The sequence below is a fragment of the Podarcis liolepis genome, assembly GCF_965112155.1.
Source record: "Podarcis liolepis genome assembly, chromosome: 14".
NCBI classification, from domain to species: Eukaryota; Metazoa; Chordata; class Lepidosauria; order Squamata; family Lacertidae; genus Podarcis; species Podarcis liolepis.
Window position 1 is genome coordinate 41,615,907 of NC_139569.1, and position 27,575 is coordinate 41,643,481.

General features: G+C 44.2%; 1 protein-coding gene across 3 annotated transcripts in view; it reads right to left on the minus strand.

Moving 5' to 3' along the window:
* SEMA6D (semaphorin 6D) overlaps positions 1 to 27,575 on the minus strand; it is a 441,595-nt gene that overhangs the window by 169,125 nt on the left and 244,895 nt on the right. For 2 of the 3 annotated variants that reach the window (XM_083475634.1, XM_083475637.1), the window contains exon 4: positions 24,203 to 24,227. The exons of the other annotated variant lie outside the window; for it this stretch is intronic. The gene's annotated coding sequence lies outside the window, so the exon portion shown is untranslated. The remainder of the gene's footprint in view (positions 1 to 24,202; positions 24,228 to 27,575) is intronic. 3 annotated transcript variants of the gene reach the window in all.

The window sequence follows — 27,575 nt, forward strand, 5'->3', positions numbered from 1 at the left end:
TCAATTACCCATCAATTGGGGACCCTTCCTCAACCAGCAAATAGTGATTGGTGCTTGATGAACTGATTTCCATTCTGAACATGGAACAAATAGGTGAAAGCCGACAACTTCCACTTCTGTTTCTGTTGGAAATCTCCAACATCCCTAGCTGCAAGTCAGAGGGAGAATGCTTCACAGTACCATTTGTTAAGGGAAAACAAGGGGCTCATGTCACCTATGTGGTTGTGGGAGATGGGATAGGATGTTGGATTATTATTGTATTTATTTGTTTGATTTTTATCCCACCTTTTTCTCCAAGGAGTGCAAAGTGGTGTACATGTCTCTGCCCCCCTCCTTTAATCCCCACAACAAGCCTGTGAGGTATGTTAGGCTGAGAGGCAGTGATTGGCGCAAGGTCAACCACTGAGCTTCATGGCTGAGTGGGGTTTGAACCCTGGTCTCCCATCTCCTAGATTGACACTCTAACCACTACACCACACTGGCTTTCCAGATAGGCCTTTGGTCTAGTCCAGGAGGACTCCTCTTAGGTTCAGTCCAAAGCACCAACACCAGCTGATATTTCGAGAGGCGAAAAAAGAGGGAAAAACTGGGACATCCCTGTAAAATCCAAGGTTTATTTGCCGAAATTATACCTCTACTAATTGTGAATAATGAATGAATCAAAACAAGTAATAAACTCCTCGCAAATAAATGGAGAGGAAAGGAAACCACATTAGTAGAGTCAATAAGTTTTGCTGATAGTTTGTCTGGTGCCTGATGTTGAATTACACAAGAGAATTGGACTGAGGCCAAGAATTGGTGGACGGAGTCTAGTCATCCAAGATCTGTTATCTCAGGTGTTTCTCCGAGTTCATGATGGAAATTCACCTGGAAGGAAAGAGGGCCATGCCTTATCTGCCAGCAGTTCAAATACTGCATGTAAGCAATTTAGGTCAAAATGGCAAATCACTCAAATCTATGCTAGTGGCAGGCAAAGCCTGAGGCAAATGTTGGGAGAGTAACAAATGAGAATTTCACCTTCTTACAATGGGTTACTTTTTACATGGTCAGGGTTCAAGCACACATTCCAGCCAGGCAGAAAACTCTCAAGGATAGTGCAGAGCTATGGTGAGGGTTATGGTGAGGGGAGATTCCCAAGGGTCAGGCAAAGACACTTGGAGGGCAACATTTGACTTCTGGCCTCAAGGTTTTCTATCCCTGTCCTAGACCCTACAGTACCACTGCCAATCAGAGTAAACAATACTAGCAGAGGTAGATCAGCAGACTGACTCAGTGTAAGGTGATGTCATGTGTTAATTCATACAGTGGTACCTCGGGTTAAGAACTTAATTCATTCCGGAGGTCCGTTCTTAACCTGAAACTGTTCTTAACCTAAGCTACCACTTTAGCAAATGGGGCCTCCCACTGCTGCCGCACCGCTGCCGCACGATTTCTGTTCTCATCCTGAAGCAAAGTTCTCAACAAAGCCTTTCCCTACTCTAAATAAAATTTCTGGAGCAGAGGTTCTCTTAAAGATCTTGACTGAAGGATGCTCCAAGAGGAGATGGCAGAAGTGTTCCATCAGATAATCCAGACTGCAGCCATTTTGGGCTCTAAAGATGGGGAACTCAGGTTCCCTGAGTCACTTGCTTGCAATGCTTCTGAGCTGTGGCCCTGCAGCAGCTGTTGGACTCCATCTCCCATCACTCCTGACCATTGGCTATGCTGGCTGGGGTTGATGGCATTTGGAGGGCCACAAGTATTTTCCACGTATTGAGAATTTTCGGAATCAGTTCTCTTGACCAGAGTTGGGCATATAGACATGGTTGAGTTGGGAAAGAGAGTAATTGAAGTTTATCTATCACACATAAATTGTGAAAGAACTGCTGTGACCTGAGCATGACCCAGGGCTTCTGCAGACCAAGTATGCTGATGACTGCCTTCAAGAATCTTCACCTGGGTGGGCCTTCTGGGAGTTCCTGCAATGCTTCCCCTGAGCACAAGCCGCTGAAGACATCATTTAAGAATGCAAAAGGTCTTGATGGTCCCTTTGATATGAGCATTACTGTAACGTGCACTGGGACAGGCTCCTTCTTGAAGAAGGTGGGTTTTTCATACCTCCTCCACATGTGCCTATTTCCCCCCATATAGTGATGTGTTCCATACAGCAGATTACCTACCAATTGTATTTGTTAAAGGTAAAGGTACCCCTGACCGTTAGGTCCAGTCACAGACGACTCTGGGGTTGCGGCGCTCATCTTGCTTTACTGGCCGAGGGAGCCAGCGTTTGTCCATAGACAGCTTCTGGGTCATGTGGCCAGCATGACTAAGTCACTTCTGGTGAACCAGAGCAGTGCACGGAAATGCTGTTTACCTTCCCGCCGGAGAAGTACCCATTTATCTACTTGCACTTGACATGCTTTTGAACTGCTAGGTGGTCAGGAGCAGAGACCGAACACCCTGTCGCAGGGATTCGAACTGCCGACCTTCTGATCGGCAAGCCCTAGGCTCAGTGGTTTAGACCACAGCGCCACCCACATCCCTTACAATTGTACAGTGGTGCCTCGCAAGACAAAATTAATCCGTTCCGCGAGTCTCTTCGTCTTGCGGTTTTTTCGTCTTGCGAAGAACGGCTATTAGCGGCTTAGCAGCTATTAACGGCTTAGCGGCTATTAATGGCTTAGCGGCTTTAAGAAAAAGGAAACAAACTCGCAAGACGTTTTGTCTTGCGAAGCAAGCCCATAGGGAAATTCGTCTTGTGGAACGACTCAAAAAACGGAAAACTCTTTCGTCTTGTGCGTTTTCCATCTTGCGAGGCATTCGTCTTGCGAAGTACCACTGTATTTGTTAGGGGTATGCAAAAGATGCAGATGAATCCCAAATCAGGAACCGAAGTGGGGCTGCTTTGGACAGATATGGAACCTTGCAAACTTGAAGCAGAATCTCTCTTCTTGGGAACTCTGAAGGATTTTGGGGTGCCTCAGATATTCAGATGCTAAAAAAATACAAACAGTGCTGCAGACCCTATTGGCTGCTCCTCACTCCTGCACTGAAAAACAAGGGAGTAAGGAGTAGGGCCACAGTGAGCACAATGACATTGTGAACATCTCCTCTCAAGTTTGTGCATATGGTGTGAATGTCTGTAATGAAGGGCCTCTGTTGCCTATACAGGCAACTCCCCATTTATGTGACCCAGCAGGGCTCTTCTTCTGTCTTCTGTCTTACAGTGTTTTTATCATTAAGCCAGACTTGGACCAGTCAGTCCTTCTAACAGGGAGAACATGTCCCTCCAGATGTTGCATCATCCCTGACAACTGACATGGTCAGACCACACCTGGAATACCATGTCCAATCCTGGGCACCACAGTTTAAGATACAGGACCGTCTGTATACCTGAAGGAGCGTCTCCACCCCCATAGTTCAGCCCGGACACTGAGGTCCAGTGCCAAGGGCCTTCTGGCGGTTCCCTTGCTGCGAGAAGTGAGGTTGAAGGAACCAGGCAGATTGCTTTCTCGGTAGTGGCACCTGCCTTGTGGAACGCCCTCCCACCAGATGTCAAGGCAATAAACAACTATTTTACTTTTAAAAGACAACTGAAGGCGGCCCTGTTTAAGGAAGTTTTTAATGTCTGGTGCTGTATTGTTTTTAATATTCAGTTGGAAGCTGCCCCAGAGTGGCTGGGGAAGCCCAGCCAGGTGGGGAGGGTATAAATAATATATTATTATTATTATTATTATTATTATTATTATTATTATTATTATTATTATTATTATTTCCCCTCAAACCTTATGAAGAAAGGTTGAAGGAACTGGCTATGTTTATCCTGGAAAAGAGGAGAGTGAGAGGAGATATGATAGCCATCTTCAAATACCTCAAGGGAACAAGCTTGTTTTCTCCTGCTCTGGAGGGTAGGATTCGAACCAATGACTTCAAGTTACAAGAAAGGAGATTCAGACTAAACACCAGGAAGAACTTTCTGACATTGAAAGCTGCTCAACAGTGGAACGGACTCCCACAAGAGGTGGTGATCTCTCCTTCTTTGGAGGTTTTTAAGCAGAGGGTGGATTGCCATCTGTCATGGATGCTTTAGTTGAGATTCCTGCATTGCGTGGGTTGGACTAAATGACCCCTGGGTTTCCTTCCAACTCTATGATTCTATGACTTTGCTGGCTATAGTTGATGGGAGTTGGAGTCCAAAAGCATTCAGAAGGCTGCAGGTTCCCCATGCCTGATATAGAGGATTCATTAAAACAGAGGACTTTCCCCTGCAAAGTAGGCCACTTTAGGGCAATGGGCTCCCCCAAGAATCTAATGTTATGCACCAGGTTTTGGAATCCTTGGATGATTTGTCTTTCAGCAGTTAGTGAGAGTATGTGCAGCAATAAAACATCACAGAGAGCCTTGTGGCACCTTAAAGACTAACAGATTTATTGTGGCAGAAGCTTTCGTGGCCTAGACCTCACTTCATCAGATGAATGAACTGTTAAGAAATACAGCCTGTGGCATTTCTCTGCAAAGCAAGGGCGAGACATTCTCTCCACTCCCTTCCTTCATTTTTCTGTGAGATCATCCTGCTCTAAATTTCATCTTTCCTTTTATTTCCAATGTTCCGGCTGTGAACGCCGTTGCTCATGTTGTGGCTAGTACCCACTGGGACTGGATAGAGCCAATCACAGGCAGAACCAATTAATTCCACTTTTGTCCCCATCCTGCTCTCTGCTGAGTTCTACAAAGGCACTCATAGTTAAACTTGCTTGCAGAGGAGGCAGTGATGCCCACCATATTGTGCGGATGTACAGAGGAACTGGACAACTTCATGGCTGCTAGCTCTGATGGCTATACTCTGCCCCATGTTCAAAGGCAGCAGTGCTTATGAATACCCATTGCTGAAGTCAGGATAGCTCCACTGGTTAGAGCATGGTGCTGATAACATCAAGGTTGCAGACTTGATCCCCATATGAGACAGCTGCATATTCCTGCATTGCAGGGTATTGGACTAGATGATCCTTAGGGTCTCTTCCAACTCTATGAGTCTATTGGCCTCATCCTGCAGCCTCTTCTTATGTTCTTCACAGGTACAGGCACTATTTTTCTCAAATTTTGTGTGTGAAAAATTAGCTTGCTTCCCCCTTCCTTCAGTATACCTGAAGGAGCGTCTCCACCCCCGTCGTTTACCCCGGACACTGAGGTCCAGCTACAAGGGCTTTCTGGCGGTTCCCTCCCTGCAAGAAGCAAAGTTACATGGAACCAGGCAGAGGGCCTTCTCGGTGGTGGCATCAGCCCTGTGGAACGCCCTCCCATCAGATGTCAAGGAAATAAACAACTATCTGACTTTTAGAAGACATCTGAAGGCAGCCCTGCTTAGGGAAGTTTTTAATGTTTGATGTTTTATTGTGTTTTTAATATTCTGGTGGGAGCCGCCCAGAGTGGCTGGGGAGACCCGGTCAGATGGGAGGGGTATAAATAATAAATAAAAATAAAAATAAAAACAAAAATAAAAACATAAACTTGCTCCCCTGAATAACAAACAAGGATCCTCATGGTCCAAACATTACATTCAACAAGTGTGCAATCTGTGTACGCACTCATGCTGTTATTCATACAGAGCATTCAATGAACACACAGTCTGGGTACCTGGGTACACGATTGCAGAGTTACACATACCATCAAGCGTGCATTCTTTCGCACAAACACTTACACATATGTAGAGACAGCTTGCACCTTTGTCTGGTGCAGCATGTGAGCAATGCTTCACTCTCCTTGTTTGCTGATGAACTCTTTGTCCCAGTCTGATGTTATGCAGGCGCATTTGGGGCTATGCCCTGCTGATCTCAGGGGGATTTTCAGATTACCCGTCGGTGTGCACAGAACTGCAGCCTTAGTGTGTCTTATTTCCCTTTGCCAAATGTTTAGAGGGTCTGTGTTTAGGGCTGATCCACCTCCGAGGCAAAGCTTCAGCTGGTGAGTTTTGTAACTCAAGAAGCTTCCCCAGACCAAGTCATATTAAAAGACCATCCCAATTAATGAAGCAGCTGTGGGAAGGATTACTGAATCAACCCCAGATTTCGAGTGAGCTTGTCTAGCTATAAACCGGCCATTAGCCATGCAAGGGTTTTCACCTCCAGTCACACCATGTCCTCCTAGACTACTTAGGGTGAACACGGTTTAGTTTTATGAAGTTCAGCTAAATTAGTCTGTGACCTTTTCAAGATTAGCACATGTGGTGAATTTTCTTCATCGCCTCTCCCCGCCCCCAGATCTCCAGCAGGAGTGCTTATGGACTGCATTTCACAGAACCGAAGAAATGAAAAATATATATAGAGGAAGGGTCTTTATTCACATTATGCAAGGCTGTGCATTATTTGCACAACAGAATATGAGAACAGCAAAGGAACACACCAGTGAATGATAAAGAACTAAAAGTGGTCATAGTGCTTTTCCATCCAGGTCCTATGGCTAAAATTAAGGGGGTGGAGGGAGGAAGAAAAATAATAATAGAATTTCCACTAGATCTGATTCTCCACTTTTTGATAAGGACACCACTTTCCACTTTGTGGAAAGAGGGGGGCAGATAGGGGGAAACTGCAAGGTGGAGAGGCTAATAGTCACTTAGTTTGGGGCCTGCTTCCAGCCTCACTATCAGATAGATGCCCTGCCTTCTTTAGAGATAGAGAATGGCTTTTTCTGGAGAGCTGGTGCAGCGTGCTGGCTAACAGACCATGCTATCAAAATGCAAGTGCCAAAGACACATGAAGACAGAGGCAGCACACAAGTGTTTATAAGCCAAGGCTAGAAGGCTCCAAGCATAGATGGGTGAAATGGAGTGTTTGGTTTTGTAGGACAGCATTGATATAGTGGGCATAACAGAAACCTGGCAGAATGGAGAGAACCAGGAGGGAAGGATTTACCAGAGGTGGCATTGATCTGTACATCAAAGACAGCAATGAGCCCAGCAAGTTAGAAATCTCAAAAGGGAACTGTCACGGGAAATGGGGTTGCTTGTGTGTAAATCTCCAGCCTTTCCAAACTGCTTAGGGGTGGTTGTGTTTTCCCTGACTGAGCAGCCCTTTGCGCTGCTGCTCAGTCGCTAGCAGAATCCGTGAGTGGGCGTCTCCTAAATTTCCTCCAGCATAAGAATTCCTTAACGGACAACCTTTGCCTCGCCTCTCTGCGCGGAAGCCTTCTGCGCAGAGTGGGCGTGCCGAGTGGTGGTGGTCCACCCTCCCCACTGACTTCACTGGAAGAGTCTCGGAGCCTCCCCTCCGAACTGCTCTCTGCCTCTCCCTTCTTCCTGGTGTCACCTGGACTTCTTTCCCCAGAGGACGTTCTCTCTCTTCCCTTACTAGTCCCCTCTCCTGCAGAATCTGGGAGCCTCGCCTCTCCACTATGCTCTGATGTCAGTTCCCTGACAGGAACATACAATTTGAAGACTGGGAAAAGCTGTGGAAAACAGACTTAAAATTCACAGATTGCTCTCTTCTGAAAGAAAATTACATGAAAATGATGTATAGATGGTATATAACACCAGTACAGATTGCAAAAATGTATAAAACTGGGTCAAACAGATGCTGGAAATGTAAAGAAAAGGAAGAGACCTTTTACCATATGTGGTGGGAATGCAGAGAAATTAAAAAATTCTGGGAAATGATATATAATGAGCTGAAGAAGATGTTCAAAATAACATTTATTAAAAAACCGGAGGCTTTTCTGTTAGGGATTGTAGGACAAGTCCTGCCAAGGAAAAGAAAGAATTTATTTATGTATGCAACAACAGCGGCAAGAGTCTTGATAGCACAAGGATGGAAGAATGAGGAAACCCCGACAAAAGAACAGTGGCAAGAGAAATTAATGAACTATGCAGAACTGGTGAAATTGACATGCAAACTATGAAACAAGGACAACTGTGACTTTAAAGAAGAATGGGGACCTTTTATAAATTATTTAAAAAGACAACAAAATGAATTGGACTCCTTGGCAGGTTTTGAATAAACATACACAAATTTATTGAGGGTTAATATAGTAGACAGATAATATAAGGATGTATACAATTTTATAATATGCATAAGATAAACTTGGTTGAGAAATCAGAGAGAGGAGCTGAGGGAAGTCATAGAGGGGAGGGAGGGAGGGATTGTTGGGGAGGTGGAAGAAAAAATGGAGGGGGAATAATGAAGATGATTTGTTTGAATAATTTGTTACGTGAAAATTGTTAATAAAAAACTTTTTTTTTAAAAAAAGAAATCTCACAAGGGACAGACTGCTCCACAGAATCACTGTGGGTGGTGGTGGTGGTGATAATTTTATTATTTACATGCCATCCATCTGACTGGGTTGCCCTGGATCCGGCCCCCCAGGCCTTATTTTGCCTACCCATGTGTTAGATGGTGAGATACTGGTGGCATTTTGCCTTTTCCAATATACTAGTGCCATGTGGTTTCTGCCTTATGCAGATATGATGTTTCAGTTAAACAGTCTTGCATATGCTTTTAACATTAGAGTTGAACACTGCCATCCCCCTTTTTTTTTAACCTGCCTCTTTGCCTGCAAGTGGCTTTCTCTGTTGTTAAAGTAGAAAAAGCAAGCAGTTAATTTATATCTACATTAATAAAGAGAGAAAGAAATCACAGAGTGGTACTTGGCCTGTACAACCGTGCACGCTGCAGTTATTCAAAATGTGATCACAGTCATCACATAACACTGCTTGGAGCTTTTGCTTCACAGTGATTCTCTAACTATGTTTCCCTCCCATCAAGCTGTACCTATCAATAGGAGGAAAGTTTACACGCCATCAGATTGTTGCCATGGGAATGGGTTAACTAGTTCTGAGAATTAGGGGAGGGAGAAGTTTGTGTCTCTATCATATCTGTCCTTGACTCTCATTGGGCATCCTGTTTCACACCTAAAGAACTATGGATCTCAAAAGTTTAACACTGCTGTTTGTTGCAAGGGAGTTAAAAGGGTTTTTTTTTTTTTGTAAATAAAATTGCAAAATTATTCCAGCCTCTCTTGAGCTACTTGCGTACTAAGGCTCTTATTTTGGAGGGGGAAATCCACATATTTCTGTTTGTCACAACTATATAAGGCTGCGTAGACCAGGGGTCAGCAAACCTTCTCAGCAGGGGGCCAGTCCACTGTCCTTCAGACCTTGTGGGGGGACCGGACTATTTTTTTGGGGGGGGGGGAATGAACGCATTCCTATGCCCCACAAATAACCCAGAGATGCATTTTAAACAAAAACACATATTCTACTCATGTAAAAACATGCTGATTCCAAGACCATCTGAGGGCTGGATTTAGAAGGCGATTGGGCTGGATCTGGCCCCCGGGCCTTTGTTTGCCTACCCATGGCATGGACACTCATGTTTCTTCACTCCAACTGATTTGGGAAGCAGTGTAGACACAATGTAAGCCATATCTGTTCTGTCATTTCTTAGGAAAGAGTGTGCATTGATAAGTTTCTCCCCCCAAACCAGAATCAGTCCAAATTGAGGAAAAGACAAACCTAGATGCATTGTTCATTACCGATCAGTCAATGGTCTGTATTTTCTTCTTATACACCCGACTCCCCTTGATTTTACGGTGAGCCTAGAGTACCATCACGCTACAGATGGGAATATTTTTGTATCAGGCATGATAGTACATATGGCTCCATAGTGATGGCGTCCAAAGGTCTTCCACCTTCATTGGCACTATAAACACTACCGTGAGGAAACATAGTACATAAAGTAACTCAGTCCCTCTGGTAAGGCGTGAAGGATGCCAAGGATATGGGTTGTTTGGACTCATTCAATTTACAGTCTTGTGAATAAAGGAGCTCATATTCCAAAATGGGCCATGTGTTTGTCTGTCTTTGGATAGGTAAATTTATCCACTATCAAAGCTTCCCATATGGTTCCTTTGTGGGCCATCTGGTGTCTGAAGGGGGAAGGGGAGGAGGTAGAGAATCTTTGCCACTTTGCGGCGATGATGGTTGGGGCTGCTAACAGGCGGGGATTTCAACAAGGACAGCTGCATCCTTGCTGGACGTCCTCCCCCCCCCCCACCTGCACCAAAACACTCTTTCCTGAGCTCATTCATTCTTTATGTGAACAAAATCACTCCCCAGCCATTTAGCAGGTTTAAAAAAGAGCAGGTCACTTTGCAAGGCCTTCCACGTACAAAGGGGAAAAAAGACGGGTGACAAATTTATCTATTACCAATTTGGAACATTTTTAAAAATAAAAAACCAAGGTGGACAGGTGGTCAGCCGGTGATTGATCCTGAACCATAAACATTCAGGGGTGCTTGTAAGTGAAACCTACACCTTTGTGTAAGAGAGCCAATATGATATACTGTGGTACCTTGGGTTACATACGCTTCAGGTTACATACGCTTCAGGTTACAGACTCCACTAATCCAGAAATAGTACCTCGGGTTAAGAACTTTGCTTCAGGGTGAGAACAGAAATCATGCTCCGGCAGTGCAGCGGCAGCAGGAGGCCCCATTAGCTAAAGTAGTGCTTCAGGTTAAGAACGGACCTCCGGAATGAATTAAGTACTTAATCCAAGGTACCACTGTACTGGTTAAGAGCATGAGACTAGGACATGGAGCACCAGTGTTGAAATCCCCACTCAGCTAGGAAGCTCACTGGCATAGGGGCCGACTCCTGGGGGGCCAAGGCAGTTTCGGTCCCCCCATTTTTTTTAATGAGGGGGCCGGGCCCTGCCAATATTCAAAGGCATTGAGTGCATCAGCCCACCCGATCCTCTGAAGAAGCTGGCACCTCTGATTACTGGGTGACCTTGGACCGGTTTCTCAGTTCAACCCACCTCACAGGGTTGTTGTGTGGACTAACTGAGGAGTGGGAGACCCAAGTACATCACCACGAGCTCCTTTTTTTTACTTTTTATTATGTATTTTGTGTTTGTATTTTGTGATTTTATGTTGTAACCGCCCTGAGACTTGCGGGTATAGGGCAGTATACAAATTTAATTAAATTATTATTACTATTATTATTCTTATTTAGCGAAAAAGTGGGATATAAATGCAACAAACGAATAAAATAAATAAGTTAGCAAAGGTCATTTGGGCATCTAGAGATTCCATTGCTATAAAGTTCATTATGTTTTGTTTATTTCATTTACTGTAGAAGATTTATATTCTGCTTTTTTACTAGAAGCAACAACAAAGTGGCTAACAGCACATATGAACTGAAAGATACATCAAGAAGCACTCAAAACACCCCAAACACAACAACCAGCCCCACAAAGTCAGGAGCTGACACCACAGTTCCTTCCTAAAGGGCAGCTGCTATAACTTAGGAGCATAGGAATATAGGAAGCTGTCTTACAACAAATCAGAGCATTGGTCCACCTAGCTCAGGGGTCTGCAACCTTTAAGACAAAAAGAGCCACTTGGACCCGTTTCCGAAGAAAAAAAAACTGGGAGCCGCAAAACCATTGCAACATTTAAAACAAATATAACACTGCATATATTGTTTCTTACCTTAATGTCCGATCTGACAGCGGGCGGGAAGGTGACGTCAGGAAAGTGCGTGACTAACGCATGCACCGCCCCCATGCGACGTCACAGCCAGTACAGTGCCCGCCACAGTGGGGAGTGTCGGGGCGCACAATGCGCCTCCTCCCCTCGCTAGTATCCGCCCCGGAGTCGCGGCAAAGGTGTAAAAGAGCCACATGCGCCTCCAGAGCCGCGGGTTGCAGACCCCTGACCTAGCTCAGTCTTATCTACACAGACTGGCAGTGACGCTCCAGGGTTCTGGGTAGGGTTTTCTCCCAGCCCTATTTGGAGGTGCTGAGGATTGAACCTGGGACCTTCCGAAATTCAGGGGGAGGGGCACGGTATATCCTGTGGTGCTGTTGGTTAGAGTGTGATGCTGATAACGCCAAGGTTGCAGGTTCGATTCCCATTTGGGACAGCTGCATAGCCCTGAATCGCAAGGGGTTGGACTTAATGATCCTCAGGGTCCCTTCCAACTTTATGATTCTACTATTCGATGATGATCATCATCAGCAACATGTATTTTATGCTGTGTTTGGGATTTGAAATGCTTTTTATTTATTTATTTATTTAAAAAAATATTTATTAGAATTTCAAAGAAGTTACAAAAAAAGGAAAAAGAAAAGGAAAAAAAAGGAGAGCAGAAAATACAAAATACAAGAAAGTATAAACAATTAAAAACAATTCCATCTTTACATGTCTTATCTTTCATTTACTTGTTTCCCTGACCTCCTCGCACCTCCCTTTTTTGTATTCTAGTTCAATTAAGTATTTCAGCAAATCCTTTCCGCTTGGTTTTTATCCTAATAATTTATCTTAATGTACTATAATTTTACATTCTCGTTTCACCACTTAAAAAATCAATTTTTACCTAATCTTTTATATCATTTCTACTAAAACCACATTGGTTCATTCCAACATCCTTCTAGCATTCCTGGATCTTGCAATGTTTCTGTAAATAAATTTTATTTTTTTTCCAATCTTCTTCCACCAACTCTTCACCTTGGTCTCGGATTTGAAATGCTTCAATCATTCTGCATTTTAATTTTGTGCACATCACTTTAAGACATATTGAAAAAGTGATGAATACACACACACACACACAGAGAGAGAGAGAGAGAGAGAGAGAGAGAGAGAGAGAGAGAAATACCTCCGCGAATGTCTGCCTTGCCTAGAGTCCATTCCGGTGAATGTCTGCGGCAAACCCGGAAGTACCAGAATGGGTTACTTCCGGGTTTGCCGCTCATGCATGCGCAGAAGCGCAAACTGCTCCGCGCATGTGCGCAGATGTGGTGCTTTGTCCTGCATCCTTTTTCGCTAGCGGCTGGGGCTCCGGAACAGATCCCGGCTGCAAAACGAGGTACGACTGTATACACACACACACAAATATATGCATGGTTCCCACCACCACACACAATAAGGTGGTACCAGCAGGTTGGGGAGAAAACCCTGAGCCTGCCAGTCTCTTCTCTTTAAAGAAGGGGGGGACCCCTCTAAAACCATCCAATGATAACTGAAAATACTCAGTGCTTACAGAATGTTGAGCATCTCCAGATAGCACTTGGAGAGACATTTTGTGGCGATCACGCACAAAATCACCACTGTGATTGCTTCTGCGCTGCCACCAACCCATTTCTCTCGGGTACACACGGAGTCCAGACAGTTGTCAACATTAAATCAAATAAGCAAGTTTATTTTATAAGCATTAACAAGGTTATGGTTTCAGATCATTTTTCTTGTCAGTTTCTTAATCTTAGTTTCTTTACCGGCCTATACCTTCCTAATAACTTCTAACTGATTATCCCAACTGTCTATCTGACTCCTCCTAACAGTTCCTCTCGCTCTCTCACATCAAAACTCGACAAACCCACTGCCTATTCCTCCCTCGTCCATCTCCAACTCCCAACTGACTTCCCAACAACTCCAACCCTAACTCTAACTCCTCCCCTTGGGTTCTCACTGGCCAATCACTTTGCACTCATTTAACCTTTTCCGTATGACCCACCTAGGAGGCAAACGCCACACTGTCTCAAAAGCTTGAGAGGTGCTATCAGCCAGTGTAAACGATATCAAGCTAGAAGAAGCAATGGCTCTGAAGATTCCTATTTGGGAAGGGGATGTGGCTCAGTGTCAAATTATGTCAGGGGATGGAATGAGGAGGAATGGTTGGGACCGCCCCCCGAATCTTCCTGAGAATGGGAGGACAGTATAGATTTGCAACAGTGATTTGAAACAGTAGAATCATAGAATAGAATCATAGAGTTGGAAGAGACCACAAGGGCCATCGAGTCCAACCCCCTGCCATGCAGGAAACACCATCAGAGCACTCCTGACATATGGTTGTCAAGCCTCTGCTTAAAGACCTCCAAAGTAGGAGACTCCACCACACTCCTTGGCAGCAAATTCCACTGTCGAACAGCTCTTACTGTCAGGAAGTTCTTCCTAATGTTTAGGTGGAATCTTCTTTCTTGTAGTTTGGATCCATTGCTCCGTGTCCGCTTCTCTGGAGCAGCAGAAAACAACCTTTCTCCCTCCTCTATATGACATCCTTTTATATATTTGAACATGGCTATCATATCACCCCTTAACCTTCTCTTCTCCAGGCTAAACATGCCCAGCTCCCTTAGCCGTTCCTCATAAGGCATCGTTTCCAGGCCTTTGACCATTTTGGTTGCCCTCCTCTGGACACGTTCCAGTTTGTCAGTGTCCTTCTTGAATTGTGGTGCCCAGAACTGGACACAGTACTCCAGGTGAGGTCTGACACTATTACTTCCCTAGTTCAGAGGCTGCAAAGGGGAGAAGCTGGGAAATATTGAGAGAGGAGCAGCAAGAAGAAGAAGAACCAGGGGGGAGACAGCTGACAGACTCAGTGTCTTTGGAAAGCATTCCTGACACACACACACTCTCAGGACCCGGCGTGCATGGAGAGTAGGAGAACAGAAAGCTCAGAGGCAGAAAGCTCAGATCAGCCGACACAGGGATGACGTAGAATAGGAGAGAGGGGTCGGGACTTTACTTGGAGCAATGCCATTTTCTAAGACATTGCTTTGTCTCTCACTGTGAATATTGAATAAAGTACTTGGTAAGAATTTATCTGCTTCTTGGCTGCCACCAGGAGAGGGACAGGATTCCCTGAAGCCTCACAAAGCATTTGCTTTGTTTGCCATTACAGTGGTACCTCGGGTTACATGCGCTTCAGGTTACAGACTCTGCTAACCCAGAAATAGTACCTCAGGTTAAGAACTTTGCTTCAGGATGAGAACAGAAATCGTGCGGCAGCAGCGGGAGGCCCCATTAGCTAAATTGGTGCTTCAGGTTAAGAACGGACCTCCGGAATGAATTAAGTACATAACCAGAGGTATCACTGTACATGTAGCACAACATCATCATACCGACTCCGCTATATTTTCTGTGGCAGCCATGCAAACAGAAGTAGAGGCAGAAACCTGACAAGGGGGCATAATAAACCTGCCTTACAGCTAAGACAGGCATGGCTTAGACTCAGCTGGGAGAGCTAGAGTACAGTGATGCTGAGGCTGAAGGAAAGGAACAAACAAAAAAACAATTTAGTAGCAATATTTCCCCCCTGTAAAGTCTCGAAATGATTGGAGCCATTTTTATAGGGGATTTGCTGTAATAAATTTCGCTACCAATGAGGTCAATAAGAGAGCAGAGTGACTCCAGGGTTTTTATCTACTGTGCACGGGTTATATTGCCGAAGGAACTAAAGAAAAAAGAGCTGGTATGAGGCCTTGCATTTTCAAGCCTCGGTTGCTGTAGTTTCCCTTATTTATAGCTATATCAACACAGAGGAGGGAATGCCGAAAGATACATATGGTGCTGCACTTCATAAAGGCACAGCAAAGTAACAAAAGATGAAAGGACAACTTGCCCCAACTATTTGAGGAAGTGTCAAAGCTTTTGTGGCAGAACACCCATTCTTTAATAGAGCATTTTTCTTGGACTCCCAGAAGGGCAATGTTTCCTTTGGGTCTGGGGCCCTGAGCTGGAGGATACTTGTTGCAAAACGCACACCAATGCGCCAAGACATATGCTGCAATGTTAGTGTTTTCATGATGACAAGGATTCTGAGGGTGCCCCCTATTGGTTGCTCCCCCAAAGTGAGGCCTTTGTGAAACTTGTGCATTCATCTTACAGCGTGCACCGTGAGCTTTCAAATTCAACATTAGCAAACAAAGCAGTCTACTTGTGTGGACGCTTGTGTACCCTCAACAGGTCTTCTTTTCATTCCTTGTCCCACAAAGAACACGTGCGTCGACACAAATGGCATCCATCACGTGCCCTGCTACAAATAGCTTTTAAAGTCCCTTCTAGTTTTAAAAAGCAGATTGGGTGGGAGGTTGCTTGCTCTTGATGGGCTTATGCTTCTTCTGAAGGACAGGTTCATAGCTTGGGGGTTCTCCTGGATCTTTTGTTGTAGCTCAAGACCCAGGTGGCTTCAGTGCCCTGGAGTGCCTTCCATCAGCTTTGGCTGGTGTTCCAGCTATGCTCCTCTCTGGACAGGAATAGCCTAACTACTGTTGTCTATGCTCTGGTAACCTCAAGGTTAGATTACTGCAATGCGATATATGTAGGGCTGCCTCTGAAGACGGTTTGGAAACATCAACTAGTGCAGAATTCAGCGGTCAGGTTGCTCACCGGAGCAAGACGGTTTGAGCACATTACACCAATCCTGGTCCAACTGCAGTGGCTCCCAATTAGTTTCCGGGCCCAATTCAAAGTGCTGGTTTTGACCTATAAAGCCTTAAATAGCTCAGGACCACCAAACCTCAAGGACCGCCTCTTTCCATAGGAACCTACCCCAGACCCTGATATCATCTTCTGAGGCCCTCCTTCGTGTGCCTCCTCCTCGAGAGGTCCAGAGGGTGGCAACACAAGAACGGGGCCTTCTCTGCAGTGGCTCCCCGTCTGTGAAATGCTCTCCCCAGGGAAGTTTGCTTGGCACTTTCATTACACACCTTTAGGCGCCAGGCAAAAACGTTACTTTTTAACCAGGCCTTTGGTTGATTTGACTGACATCCTATGCCCTTTTAAAGTGTGTGTGGGGGGTGTGTGTTATTGGAATTTTTTAAAGTTTTGATTATGTATTTTGTTGTTTTATATTCTGATTTTATCTTGTGAACTGCCCTGAGACCTGTGGGTATGGGGCAGTATATAAATACTAATACAGTGGTACTTAATTCGTTCCAGAGGTCCGTTCTTAACCTGAAACTGTTCTTAACCTGAAGCACCACTTTAGCTAATGGGGCCTCCTGCTGCCGCCGTGCCGCCGGAGCACTATTTCTGTTCTCACCCTGAAGCAAAGTTATTAACCCGAGGTAATATTTCTGGGTTAGCGGAGTCTGTAACCTGAAGCATATGTGTCAGGGAACTGACATCAGAGCGAGAGGCGAAGGGGAGGCTCCCAGATTCTGCAGGCGAAGGACCCAGCACCAGGGGGAGAAGCAGCTCGGTAGAGGAGGAAGGAAATCAGCGCAACACCAGGGATAAAGGGGGGCAAATGGGGGAAGCGGAGGGAGAGCTCCGGGATTCTTCTCTGGACATCAGTGAGGAGAGCACAGGTCCTCCACTACCCACGCCCTCCCTGCGCAGAAGACTCCCGCGCAGTGAGAGGAGGAGGCAACTGGGAGTCAGACAGTTTCTATGCTGGAAAAGGTTTAAGAAACGCCCACAGACAGATTCTGCTAGCGACTGAGGCAGCCACGCTGAGATGGGCTGTGCAGTCAGAACGGTTTAACCAAGGCAATTAAGCCTAGAACGGCGGCAGTTTACGCACGAGTAACTCAAACCCATTACAGTATGTAACCTGAGGTACCACTGTACTAATAATGAAGGAAGTTGGCAGGCAATGCTATTGAACTCCCTGGACTGGTTGTAAGTTAGAAGATCGGTGGGTAGGGATTGGCTGAGGGCAAACAGGGGTTGGTAGGGTACTGTCACATATGCCATAACTGATCAGCCTCCACTGACCTGTGGGCAGCATTGGGGGGGGCAACCTGGGGGAGAGGGTAGCATTAGCAGAATGAGTCTCTGGGGTTCCACTCTCCTTCCTAGAACAATTAATGCGGCCTTTTTTGAATTCCCATGCAGGGCTAGCGAGTTGATGCAAAAGGGGTTGCAGTTCTTTCCGGCTTGGTATATACCACATTTTCCGCTCTATAAGACTCACCAGACCACAATACGCACCTAGTTTTTGGAGGAGAAAAACAAGAAAAACAATATTCTGAATCTCAGAAGCCAGAACAGCAAGAGGGATCGCTGCGCAGTGAAAGCAGCAATCTTGCTGTTCTGGCTTTTGGGATAGCTGCACAGCCTGCATTCGCTCCATAAGACACACACACATTTCCCCTTACTGTTTAGGAGGGAAAAAGTGAGTCTTATAGAGCAAAAAATACGGTAAACAATAGTGCTTGTGTGGGGTGTGCAATGATGTACACAGTAGGCCTAGACAGTCTCTCACCCCCCCCCCCAATATGTCATTATGGCGCACTCTATTTAAAATGAACGTAGCTAAAAATATAACAGGAAATCAATGAGTAGCAGATGGAGACGGGTCGGGGGAAGGAGGGGGATGGGAAAGCCTGTCAACTGGGCCAGCTTTGTCATTGCCTTGGGTAAACATGGAAGATTGCAGGACAGCAGATTAGACCAGACTGAAAGCAAGATGAAGGCTTCTCCTTCAAATGAAATGGGCTAGCTTTTGGAATGTTTTCTGAAGGATGCAAACAAATGAACGATTTCTGGCAAGACAGATCCATCATCCGTGGGACTTGGCCATGGATTGCATTTGACAAGTTGTGTGGCCGACAGGTGAATTAATTATCTTTACATGTCTGCTGTCAGGACCTGGTTCCCAACACTCCTCTGACAACCATGTACTCAGAGTAGACCTATAGGAATTAAATGATCTGAGTTAGTTGTGTCCATTAATTGGAACAGATCCACTCTGAGCGGGAGTAATATTTGATACAACCCACAGTGTATGGACAATGCTTCTATGACTTAATTTAAAACTCCTCATGGACTGTGTAATTTGAATTCTAAGATCTCACTTCCCTGGCCCAAGGCTGCCTAGACTCTCTGTGATGTCAGAGAAGATCAACCAATGGCAACTAGAGAGGAGGGCTAGTCAGAGAGACAGAATGAGAAGCCCAAAAAAAGGCCCATCATTGTGGAGCCGGGGGGCGGGATGTGATTTCTCTTCAAAAACTTCCATTATCCTCTCACTTTAAACTATTTTGGGAAACTGTAAAATCTCGATGAATACCCTCCCTCTACAACAAAACCCCTTACAAAGCAATCTGGATTTAGCAGCAAAGCTTTGATGACTACAGTCCATTGAGTTAGTTATCCTGGTTAATTGGATTGATGGTGACAACTGTAATTACCAGAGATGAGACCGCTTCTCTTGTAATTACTTGTCAATCTTCGGAGTGAGTTTGACTTTAAGGATATGTACAGTAGATTCTCCCAATTACAAGCAGGTTAAGGAGAGCATGATATATTGGAACTAATCATGTTTGTTATTGTGTAGAAGAAGTAAAGAAAAGGCAGCAGCAGCCAAGAGAATGTCTAATCAGAAGCAACTTTCCAGATTCAAAGGCATTAATCCACAAAGCTTTACCGCTACGTGGCTTAGCAAGATAAACACACTACTGAGGAATTGAAAGGATTTTTTTTTTAACCTAAAGAATTACAAATTACTCAAGAGCATTGCAATGCCAGCAGTCACATTTTTTGTTATTACGTTGTTTAAAGAATAAATGACTTTTTATTTCCAAAATACACATTAAAGATGGGAATAGTTTGAAATACTGTAATGAGCTTTTGCGTGTAGGTATAGGTCCCAACATTTAAATATTTGCTACCCGTACAAAACCTCTGCAGAACAGAAACTCATGCCTTACCAATAACTGTGATTCAGAATTTGCTTAATGCTCACAAGTCAATTGTTATTTTAATTGAAACGACACAGGAGGGCAATAAGGGAATTCGGATTATACTCATCTGTACCTGGAATGTGTTTATACCAGAACTGCTCCAACCTTTACAGACTGTAGTCCAAATCCAGAGATGCACAAGGATAGATCACCTCCATCAACATTATAACCCTGGTCTAGGGCTGAGCGATATCAGCTTTTCAACATTGCGGTATATTACCAGCCAAACATCGCGGTCTGGAGATATACAGTCATACCTTGGGTTGAAGTAGATTTGGGATGAGTATTTTCGGGTTGCGCAGTAGCGGTGAATCGCGACCTGCGCAGACGCGGGTTGCGTTCGCTTCAGGATGCGAACGGGGCTCCGGAACAAATCCCATTCGCATCCAGAGGTACCACTGTACCGCAATGTTGAAAAAACAAGCTGCGTTGGCCTCAGCCTGCGAGGCGCCAGGTGAAATTGCCACAGCTTTCACCGTGGGAGCTGAGGCAATTTCACCCCAGCGCTTAGAGGGCTGGGACAAGGCAGCTTGTTTGCATGGCTCAGCTGGGAAGAAGAAGAAGAAGAAGAAGAAGAAGAAGAAGAAGAAGAAGAGGAGGAGGAGGAGGAGGAGGAGGAGGAATTTGGATTTGATATCCCGCTTTATCACTACCCGAAGGAGTCTCAAAACGGCTAACATTCTCCTTTTCCTTCCTCCCCCACAACAAACACTCTGTGAGGTGAGTGGGGCTGAGAGACTTCAGAGAAGTGAGACTGGCCCAAGGTCACCAGCAGCTGCATGTGGAGGAGCAGGGAAGCGAACCTTGTTCACCAGATTACGAGACTACCGCTCTTAACCACTACACCACACTGGCTCATCCCTAGTGCCCCGCCCCCTGCTTGCGTGGGAGCCAGTGCTGGGCTGGGGGAATCCTTTAACCGCTCGGCTGAGGGGAGCAGCCACCGCGCACTCCTCAGCCGAGTAGTTTAAAGATGCAGAGGGAGGAACAAGCTGTATCAGTGCCTCACCAATGCAGCCTTTTTCTCCCTCTTCACAGTATGAGGGCAGAGGGGGCGGGCAGTTTCACACAGCGATATATCGCTGTTTAAACCGCCACCGCTCCTGAGTCCCTCTGCTAACAACACTCGCTGGAGGAAGTCGCTAGCAGAGGGACTCGGGAGCAGGGGTGGTTTTACCAACGATATATCGCTGAGCAGGGTGGATTTGATTTAAATTGATTTAAATCACGATTTAAATCACTAGTCAGTAAGATTTGATTTAAATCTTTTTTTTTAACAGAAAGACTCATTCTTGCTGGTATAATCTTAATATATCCAACCAGATGAAGGTTTCATTTTTAGAACAATCAATTTCCAAAGTAGTTTTTACAGTTATATCAAAAATTACTGATTTGGTTATACTATTAGAAATAGACAGATAATATTAGAAATAGACAGATAATTAGGAAATTATTGTGAGGTTTAATAAGTTAACTGTTTATATTTGGACAACTTTTCTGCTGTACTTTATTGGAAGGAGAAAAATAATCATTTCCTTCATAATAATGTAAACAATTTATTTAACTAAACCAATAACAATATAGCATATGTTTCCATGCTTGTTAACTGATGTTGTTAAATGGTTTGGTGTTTTGTTTTGTTTTTGAAACTTAGACTGAGTTTTAGCACACATGAAAAACTCAAAACAAATCCTTATTTCCTGATGAATAGCCTCTGGACTATAATGTAACTTAAATAGAAATCTCTTTAGAAGATTTTTCCTCCAGAAGCATTTTATTTTAAAAATCCAATTTAAATAAAAAGAATCTGATTTAAATAAAAAAAAGTTTTAAATAAAAAAAACCTGATGATGATGATTATTAATTATTTTTAAAATCATTGATTTTTATCCACCCTGTCACTGAGTGAAATCGACATATCGGTCTGCCCCTCCTACTGGTCCTGGGTGATATGTTGATATATCACCCAGGCCTACCCTGGTCACCCGCTTGACATGCTCTGAGAAAAAAATAAATTGCCAACTGATGTGGAAATGACAAGATCGGGAAAACAATAAGTTGAGAGGAAGCAAAATTCAAAGATTCATTTATACCTAGATACAAGTAGTATTTTATGGGATATGTTAATTATAACTGCTGGTACACAAATATGAATAGGCTTGTGATTTTATTTCCAGCATTTAAAAAAAAAACCAAATAAATACTAAGAGTGGTACATTTAAATATATTACAATTTATTTGATATTCACAATATAAATTATCCCTCCATTTCATTACATGAACAATATATGCCCAACTCATATTTGAGCGATGACCACAACCTGGGATTGGGCATGCAAAATTAGTTTTGAAATGTCTTGGAGGCCCAGGGCTGTCCAGTTCACTTCAGCCTTCAGCACAAATTTTTGGAAGAGTCTTAAAAAGGAATAGGATATTTTTCATGCTTTTTAAAAAGGCACAATGCCTAAACTCTTTCCAGAGCAGGCACATCATCCTGACGTCACCTGAGATTTTAATAACACAAGTGGTGCCCATTATATATGACCTCTTAAGTTGAGTAACAATGGAGCAAAGTGCCCTCCTTTTATGCTCTAATCTCCGAAAATGAGATCCAGACATTTCCAGCAATCCTTTGATTGATACTATTTGAAAGCTGAACAACTTGGTTAATTAGCAGTCCTGTAGGGGCACTCTCTGAAGTGCACTGAAAACTATAATTAAAATATTACATTACAGCAGTATGAGAAGGCAATCTACTTTTCTTTTCTCTCTCTCTCTCTCCTTCTTTTTTAAAAAATTCTAAGCCTAAAAACACTCTTTCCCAAAGGTGCTCTGCTATTCTCGTATAGACCTCTACAAAGGACCCATCCTTTGTGATCTAGCTTCAGAGGTTAGGCGCTTGTCCTTTTGTTATAAGAAAGAAAGATAAAACACCTCTCTTGTTAAGGATCTAAGCTCGAGCCGGTCACTTCCTGCTTGATCTCTGGATCTTTTAAATCCCAAACACAACTAAGGAATTGTGACTGTTCCAGTTTATAGAACCAATGCCATTGACAAAATATACTTAACTTAAAGATATATATATATATATATATATATATATATATATATATATGGGGGAGGGATCAACAGGAACAATACATGATTGACTACATTTGACCCTTTTCACTGTGTATATATGTTTCTTTTCTGATAACAGAGATGGGCGGGGTATAAATATATTATTATTATTATTATTATTATTATTATTATTATTATTACTCCCAGCCTATGAACCTGTTCCTTCAGAAGGAATGCAACCCTTCCCAGAAAAGATTGTACACAATCCACAGTACTTCTATCTTATCAGCATTCAGACTCAGTTCCATAGCCCCTATTCAATCCATCACTGCTTCCACACCTGTCCAGCACCTTAACAGCATCTCCCGGTTCCGATGGAATGGGTGTCACCAGCATGCAGCATTTATGATGCATCGCTAACGTTGACACTTCCTGGGAGTGTTCACAGAACCAAGCATTACAGAGGTCATTCGTGGGAGTTCTTTGCACACCAGGGGAAAGCGAAAGCCACGGAGGTACACTTGCAAATCTTCCTCTGTTAAAATTTGCATCCTGCCTTTCTACCAATGGTGAGCAAGGCAGCTGATGCCCATAACGTGAATACAATAAACTATAAGAAAATGCAATACGACAGCAATACAGTACAAAATAAATAACACGAAAATGAGTCTTGTAAAATGTCAATAAAAGCAACCCGCTGTCTTTTGCTTTTTGATAAAAACCCAATATCAATGTATTTACATTTATTTTGCCTTTCTAAGTAAGGATGTCACCTACAATGGAAGGTCATTAGAGATGGGGTTAGTTGGGCCTCCCTGGAGAAGGAGAGCAGTCACCAAGAAGGCTGCATCCATGCGAGGTTTCAGACAGATTAGGTGTGGGGAACTGTATTACTGGACATTCTACAGGTGTGTCCTCTATTACTATATAGCACACACACTCCCTCAGATGTGGGGAACCTGTGGCCCGCCAGATGTTGCTGGGTTCCATTCAGCATGGATGAGGGATGCCAGTGGCAGTGCCTGAAAGAGTTACTGCTGGTCAGAATAGATGATAAAAGGTAAAGGTAGAGGGATCCCTGATCATTAGGTCCAGTCGTGACCGACTCTGGGGTTGCAGCGCTCATCTCGCCTTATTGGCTGTGGGAGCCGGCGTACAGCTTCCGGGTCATGTGGCCAGCATGACAAAACTGCTTCTGGCGAACTAGAGCAGCACACAGAAACGTCGTTTACCTTCCCGCCGGAGTGGTACCTATTTATCTACTTGCACTTTGATGTGCTTTCGAACTACTAGGTGGGCAGGAGCAGGGACCGAGCAACGGGAGCTCACCCCATCGTGGGGATTCGAACCACCAACTTTTGATCGGCAAGTCCTAGGCTCTGTGGTTTAACCCACAGCGCCACCTGCGTCCCAGAATAGATGATACTGGGCTGCAAAGGGATGTCAGACTTGGCACAGGCACTCAGCACAGGCAGCTTTGCATGCACCTTGCCAGACGGAGTTTCTCTTGATTTAACATCTCTGGCCAATGTAGAAGAAGCACCACTTATATGCCATTTATTTAGGTAATACTGATCACAGAGCATTAGCACATCGCCACAGTGGAAACCTTTTCATTAGGCTGACTTTGAGAAACACATACATGCATGCTTAAAATGCTGGAAACAGTGGCTCATAAATCATTAAAGATGGACAGTACTTACCTCCTTCAGATGTTAAATGTTGAAACTAGAATGGAAAGAGAGAGAGAGGGAAGAAATGAAGCAATTCATACAATCTCATTCATGTGCTGTTATGATTTGTTCTACGCAGTTGCAGTTGCACCTACAACTAGAACTGAACTGACATAAAACTGACATAAACATAATCTGATTTATACAGTCTGCTTTATACAAATCAATGGGATTTCAGTTTTTGTTAGGATAACTTCCCCATTTAAATGAAATTGGAATGTTAACTAAAACACAGAAAGGCTGGTTTAGGATGCAATGCTAAGCTGAGCATGGATGCATGAGTGTGCAGATACCCACAGCAAAAAATAAATAAATCCATCTGTTCTGCCTCTTCCCTGTTCTTCTGGCTGCCATGCTATCAAACCATAGTTTGCCTTAGTAGTATGTTGAACCCTGGCTCATGGTTTGTTTTGCTCTAGACAAACCACATGCCCTAGCCCAGATTTGTCCTTGGATTGTTTCTTGTGGTTGGTCTGGTGGAGATGCTCCAATATATTGGTTCACATCAATGTCCTAAGTCTTTACTGATGCAAGCGAGTTCAGCAAAGCATGGCCCATTTGGGCTGATGGGGGCACTGATCTCAACCAGCCCCCACCTGCCTGCCTTCTTATTTATAACAGTTCCAGGGGGGTAGCCCTGGCTGCCAGCTTCCCCCTCAGTATCAGTACAGTGGTACCTTGGGTTAAGAACTTAATTCATTCTGGAGGTCCGTTCTTAACTTGAAACTGTTCTTAACCTGAAGACCACTTTAGCTAATGGGGCCTCCCGCTGCCGCCGCCACCGCAGCGTGATTTCTGTTCTCATCCTGAAGCACAGTTCTTAATCCAGTGTACTATTTCTGGGTTAGCGGAGTCTGTAACCTGAAGCGTCTGTAACCTGAAGCGTCTGTAACCCGAGGTACCACTGTAATGTCCTTGTAGAACTCAGGTGGGAGCAGGATGGGGATAAAATTAGAATTAGTTGATTCTGCCTGTCATTTGTTCTAGCGTCACCTACTGTTGGCCTCCTATGCCTTCTGCCCTACGTATCTTCATGTGCAGCAGCCACCAGTGGGAAGGGTCCAGCATGTAGGTGTATGCATGCTTCTGACATTAATTTAAGAGCCTCAAGGACAGAGTACCCAAAATGTTTGAGGATTGGCTCTCAAAAATCCACAGGTGTTGTGCAGTGGCATTTCAACTGTTGACACCTCTCTCTCAAAAGTGGACACAGAATCATAGAGTTGGAAGCGACCCTGAGAATCATTAAGTCCAGCTCCGTGCATTGCAGGAATATGCAGCTGTCCCATATGGGAATTGAACCTGCGACCTTGGCGTTATCAGCACCATGTTCTAACTAACTGAGCTATCCAGGCTGACAAATCGCAACAGCTTCAGAGGTAATGATGGGCACCATGAAAACAGCAGCATTTCTTGCAGGAGCCAGTCTCGGATGAAGTAACTTGTGCTTTGGGTAAGTTTTGCTCCGTAACTTTTATGCAAAGACAAATCTCCAAGACCAGCTGTTGGGAAAGCCCTTCCCTTGCAGATCTTATTCATCCCTGAATTTCAACGCATTTTGCAACAAAGCCTGCAGATGTATCAACTCCTTTGGCGCAATCAACTACACAGACCCAGATATATAAATACATATCCTTTTTATACTTTGTGACTAGATATAGAATCCTTTCATTTTAAATAGTTCAGGGATAATGAAGTATTTCAACCTTTTCTAAAAAAATTGCTGCAAGAATATACAAGCTGTTAAGTTTAGTTTAAAGCTCAGGGTCCTCTTTAGATTTAGTTTCCCTCTCCAAACCCTTAAAAGAAACAAATTATATTTCAACATGTAACAATGCCGACTAAATGTGATGATATCAATTAGCACACTTTTGTTTAGAGCATAATGTATCCAAGTACATGAATAATCCAAGAAGATTAACATCTTGCCATGGAACAAGCTTTAGCTGCCTGCTCACTCATACATTCCCAGGGGAGAGCTCCAGAGATGTATTAAACTGATTTACTGATTTTTGTTGTGTTTTATACTTGTTTTATGAAAGAAACGTTTTTGTTGATTTTATGCTGTGCACTGATATGATATCCCACCCCCAAAGTTGGTGCTATAGGTTTTGATTGGGTGTAAATTAATGAATGAATGCGAAGAGGTTGTAGTCCTCTTCGGACATTATCACCCTAAGATGGAAGACAAGTAGAGTGGCACTGTGGAGACATGCCCCAGGCACTGCAACTGTGTGATGAAACGAAACTTCTGCAGCAGGGAGATTTATGTATCCACAGAAGCTCTTCACTTGACTGAGGATCCTGGAAGATCAGGGTTCTCAGTCGCATGCAGAGTCATCATGGATCCAAAAGCTCCATGAGATACAGAAGTTTACTTTTATTGTGTGAGTGGTTCAGATAATTCGCATGACCTCACGAATGGGTCTAAATATGCATCCCAGTGGTCCTAAGACAATTCAGCTAAATGCACTTAAAATCTTCATAGTGATGGGCAAGAGATTTGATGGGGAAGCTGTGAACCAGAGCTTGCCCACCCTTCAAAATTCACCTTTCTCCAAATGTTGAAATCACTATTACATATAGCAAACAAGCCCCTATCACCGATAGTTGTTCAAAACATTTCCCCACCTATTTCTAACTCCTGTGCTTATATATCTCGAATTTCTGATAAGATGCCACATATTTTGGACAGTAACCACTTTTAAGATGTAGTGTTTCAAATTCAGCAGGTGGTCTGAGCAGATTCCGATTACCGTAATTTTCGCTCCATAACACACAGTTTTTTCCTCCTAGAAAGTAAGGGGAAATGTCTGTGCGTGTTATGGAGCGAATGCCTACGGATGGCAGGGGAATCTGCTGCAGTTGTGAGCAGTCCGTGGCTCGCTTTGAAACAGCAAAGCGGGTGTAAGCGGCTCCTGTCAGCGAGCCCAGCCAGGGAGGAGGGAGAGAAGCAGAGCGGGGTTGGCTGCTTTAAAACAACCCCGTGCTCTCTGTCCCTGCCTGCAGTTTTTTGCTGTCCGATTTTGGATTAGCCATTGTGTGTCTGTGTGCTTGAGCTATCGTTCTCCTCCTCCTGCTTCCCGTTCACTCTCCCAGCGCCCCTGCGCTCTCCTGTGACTTTAGGATTGATACTCTGTGTGTGTGAGGCATCGTTCTCCTCCTCCTGCTTCCCGTTCACTCTCCCAGCGCCCCTGCGCTCTCCTGTGACTTTAGGATTGATACTCTGTGTGTGTGAGGCATCGTTCTCCTTCTCTTGCTTCCCGTTCACTCCCCCAGCGCCCCTGTGACTTTAGGATTGATACTCTGTGTGTCTCTCTGTGTGTGAGGCATCGTTCTCCTT